This window comes from Synchiropus splendidus, chromosome 1, assembly GCF_027744825.2.
Source record: "Synchiropus splendidus isolate RoL2022-P1 chromosome 1, RoL_Sspl_1.0, whole genome shotgun sequence".
Classification (NCBI taxonomy): Eukaryota; Metazoa; Chordata; class Actinopteri; order Syngnathiformes; family Callionymidae; genus Synchiropus; species Synchiropus splendidus.
Window position 1 is genome coordinate 586,389 of NC_071334.1, and position 4,552 is coordinate 590,940.

General features: G+C 47.6%; 2 long non-coding RNA genes across 2 annotated transcripts; both read left to right on the forward strand.

Moving 5' to 3' along the window:
* Nucleotides 1-453: 453 nt before the first annotated feature.
* Nucleotides 454-1,577, forward strand: LOC128758286 (uncharacterized). The gene is made up of 4 exons (XR_008414482.1): nucleotides 454-619; nucleotides 707-851; nucleotides 917-1,175; nucleotides 1,255-1,577. It is a non-coding gene; the product is annotated as an uncharacterized LOC128758286 (long non-coding RNA).
* A 1,270-nt stretch (nucleotides 1,578-2,847) lies between these two features.
* On the forward strand, nucleotides 2,848-3,563 carry LOC128758319 (uncharacterized). Its single transcript, XR_008414485.1, has 3 exons — nucleotides 2,848-2,914; nucleotides 2,986-3,115; nucleotides 3,180-3,563. It is a non-coding gene; the product is annotated as an uncharacterized LOC128758319 (long non-coding RNA).
* Nucleotides 3,564-4,552: the final 989 nt, after the last annotated feature.

Here is a 4,552-nt window from a genome sequence, read left to right on the forward strand (position 1 = left end):
GGATGGATGATGAATGGATGATGGGTGGATGGATGGGTGGATGGATGGGTGGATGGGTGGATGGATGGATGGATGGATGATAGATGGATGGGTGGATGGATGGATGGATGGATGGATGATAGATGGATGGGTGGATGGATGGATGGATGGATGGATGGATGGGTGGATGGATGATAGGTGGATGGGTGGGTGGATGGATGGATGGATGGATGGATGGATGGATGGATGGGTGGATGGATGGATGGATGGATGATGGATGGGTGGATGGATGGATGGATGGATGGGTGGATGGATGGATGATGGATGGGTGGATGGATGGATGGATGGGTGGATGGATGGATGATGGATGGATGGGTGGATGGATGGATGATGGATGGGTGGATGGATGGATGGATGGGTGGGTGGATGGATGGATGGATGGATGGGTGGATGGATGGGTGGATGGGTGAGTTAGATAAGTATGGCCCATTAAGTTCAGATGTTGTTTTCCTTTACTGTTTAGGGTGAGAGGACAAACCAGAGTGTCCAGCGGGCTCTGAGACGATATGTCAACGAGTCACACGACGACTGGGACATCCACCTTCCAGCAGTCGTGTATGGCATTAACACAACTTCACAGGTCCGAGCAATCTTGTCTTTAGGGTTTTTTTATCTGAAGTGATCATAAATCACAATAATATCATCATAATAATGTCTTTGTCTTCAGGCCTCCACGAAGTGCACTCCGTTTTTCCTCATGTTTCACCGACATCCTCGCTTTCCTGAAGTGAGATGGAGATTCATGGGAGGTTGGAGGTCCAGAGGAAGACATGGACACCACAGTTGATAAGATAAGACTCCTGAATGAGAAGGTGTGTCCAATTCATGATACAAAGAATCTTGTTCATGAGAAACTAATACCATTTTCACATGATAGGTCCTTCAAAACATTGAACTGGCTCAGGAAAGACAGAAGAAAAAGTCTGTTTGAGTGTGCACAGTCAATGTTGGAGATGATGTCCTCGTCTCAGGAAGCCCCAAAGATGGGCTTCGTTCAGCGGCCATGTCCAGTCAGCATGAGGGTCCCTTCACTGTTACCAGCATCTCTTCAAAAGGCGTGGCAACAGTGAGAAAAAGTGATGGGAAGCACCGGATGCTCAACATAAAGCGCCTCAGGCCATATAGGAGATTGGAGAGTAGGAATTTTATTTCAAGTTTCTTCTTCATTTTCACCTCAAAAACCTTGTCCACCACTCATGTTTTCTTTGTTGTTAGCTCTTAGTCGTCTGATAGCGTTTTGGCCTGACCACCCATATTGGACTGACAAGCAGGATGATCATCTCTACGCTTCATGTGGAGAGACATGGGAGCAGAAGTTGGGTCCTCTTCAGGATAAACTGGCAAGTGATATCTCCATCTGTTTTCCATGGCAAAAAGATTTCATCAGCTAAATCCTAATATCTTCACTCGTGGCATGGTGTGCTCTTGCATTCTAGTTGTCCTATGTACTGGACACCAGTCGTCCTGCAAAGGAACTTATTGTCAAAGATGGCAATCTATCATCCCTGTTCCCAAGAAGGCCAGGATCACTGGACTGAATGACTACAGACCGGTGGCACTGACGTCTGTGCTCATGAAGTCCTTTGAGCGCCTGCTTCTCTCTCACCTGAAGTCCATCACTGCTTCTCACCTGGACTCATTGCAGTTTGCCTACAGAGCCAACAGATCTGTGGACCATGCAGTGAACCAGGCCCTTCATTTCGTTCTGGAGCATCTGGACTACCCAGGAACCTATGCCAGGATCCTGTTTGTGGACTTCAGCTCTGCCTTTAATACAATTCTTCCAGCTCTGCTTGAAGACAAGCTTCGCCAGCTGGACGTGCCTGACTCCCTCTGCAGGTGGATGACAGACTTCCTGACCAGCTGGAGTCAGCGTGTGCGCCTGGGGACGACTGTCTCTGACACTCGGACCCTCAACATGGGGTCTCCTCAGGGCTGTGTTCTCTCTCCATGGCTCTTCTCCCTGTACACTAACTGCTGCACCTCCAGCCACCAGTCCGTGAAGCTGATCAAGTTTGCGGATGACACCACCATCATGGGGCTCATCTCAGATGGAGATGAGTCGGCTTACAGGAGGCAGGTGGAGCGGCTGGTGTCCTGGTGCAGTCACAGCAACCTGGAGCTCAACGCTCAGAAGACAGTGGAGATGGTCATAGACTTCAGGAGAGTCACAGTTTCTCTGTCCCCTCTCATGTTGGCTGGTTCACCCATTCCTATTGTGGACTCCTTCTGCTTCCTGGGAACCACCATCACTGAGTACCAACCATCAGGTCCCTCATCAGGAAGGGCCAGCAGAGAATGTTCTTTCTGAGGCAGCTATGGAAACTACGACTGCCAACGAAGTTGCTGGTGGAGCTCTACACGGCCATCATCCAGTCCATCCTCACCTCCTCTATCACTGTCTGGTACAACAGCGCCACCTCCAGGGACAAGAGCAGACTGCAGCGCATCGTAGGTTCTGCTGAGAAGGTGATGGTTGCAGCCTGCCACCTCTTCAGGACCTGTATGTCTCCAGGACCCAGAGACGTGCAGGTGGGATCAGAGCCTTCGACCCTTCTCACCCTGGACATGGACTGTTTGTTCCTCTTCCCTCTGGCAGGAGGCTACGGTCCATCCAGACCAGAACCTCCCGTCACAGGAACAGCTTCTTCATCCATTCTCTCAATGTAAACAGCTGTTTTTATCTGACAGTACGCTCTCTGCATTTGCAGCGACCGTCCAGTTCACTTTTCTGAGGTGAGTTTAAATCATGTGTCAGTCAGCAAAACATGACCTTCTTCATTTGAATCCAATTTTAATGCGTCCTTCAGAGTGGCACGGTGTCTGTCCGCAAGTGGTGGTGTGTGCAGCTAATGGAGAGGTTCTCCATCGAAGGGTAAGGTCACATTTCAGTCAGTCATTTGACTTGTCCTGATCAAATAATGAATGAATTGGATTATTCTAAAGGCCTGGTCAGCGATTTGCCTTCTGGACCCAGGAGGCTAAAGAACTGCTCCATGGTGGACTTGAGCCTCTTCTTCGGCTGAAGGGCCTGGAACAATCCACTTTTGGTTTTCCCTGCACTTGAATAACACCAGTACTCGCAATAGTATCTTGTGTTTTGGGGTGATGGCAATATGTGCTATTTGACCTTGCTGCAGGATCAGTCGACAAGCGTGCAGGATCTCTCCCTGGCTGTGCAGTGGAGAGATGAAAACCCAGGTGTCTTCAAGAGTCAGTGGAGGGAGGGTGCCCGCATTCCATGGTATGACAGAGCAGGAGCAGGAGGAGGCTGTGAGGCGTCTGCTGGAGGACAATGGAGATGGCACTGATGCCAGGGAGCCTTTCATGTTCGTTTGTGACCACATGGAAACCTTTATGAATGAATGAATGTCGTGATCAGAGAGACCTGAGAGTGAATGTGTTGCAGATAATGGTGAGTAGATGAAGGTCTGTTTTGTCTGGTGAACTGTTCGGCCATTTGTTAATAATGGTGTGTTTTCATGTTTTGTATATAAAATAAGTTTAGTCATTTATAAAGAATGTTGGTGTGTTTTCATGTTTTCTTAATAAAATGTAATCCTCAGAAAAGTTGTGATTCAATGAAAAAGACGTTTGTCTCGTCAAATGAACCACTGAGACCTCGTTGGCAAGATAGAAAACTGCGTGCAAATTGCACAGAAAGATCCAATTATTTCATCTGAAATCTGTGACAATCAGTGATGTTTGTAAAATGACCACTAGGTGTCGATAGAGAAAAAGAAATAAACAAGAAGAAGGACTAACAGGCTGTAAGATGAACAAATAAACAAGGTGACCATCACAACAGTTTCCTTTGGACGATTCATCAAACAAAACAAAATCTTGTTCAAATATCCCAATTGTTGAATACAAGTCAAATGTAGTGATTGATATAAAATAAGGTTTAAATACAGTTAATGCGGGGGGCGCTCGTGAGCTCGACTATGTAGGACGTGTTTCATGGCGGTTCCTCGGGGATGAACAAAATATACGTTTAATAATACCTTGGAAGTGGAATTTTGGCTGTGCCTCAGTGTTGGGATTCTGTTTTTCAACACTCATCATGTCAACGTCTCGGTCAGCTCGCCAAAAAACTGGTCAATCGCCTGAACCGGAGTCACCGGAAAAGTTGGATGCTAATGCGGCTATGCTACCAAGCATAAAAACCACGATGCAAGATATGCGGTCCGAAATCATTTCGAAATTTGAAACCATCACTGTTAAAAGAGAAGTCAAGTCAGCGGTGAAATCTTTTGAGGAGAAGCTCATGACACAAAAGAGCACTGTCGGCGAACTGGAGAGGTGTGCTAATGAGCATGATAACAAGCTGGCGGAGCTCCAGGCTCAGGTGACTTCATTGGCAGACAACGTCGAATCACTGAAAAAGACATGTGAGGACTTGGAGGCGCGCTCCAGGTGGAACAATATCAGACTCCTTGGATTGCCTGAAGGGACAGAAGGACCTCGCCCGACTGATTTCATCGCCAGTCTACTACAGGAGTTGCTTGGGCTG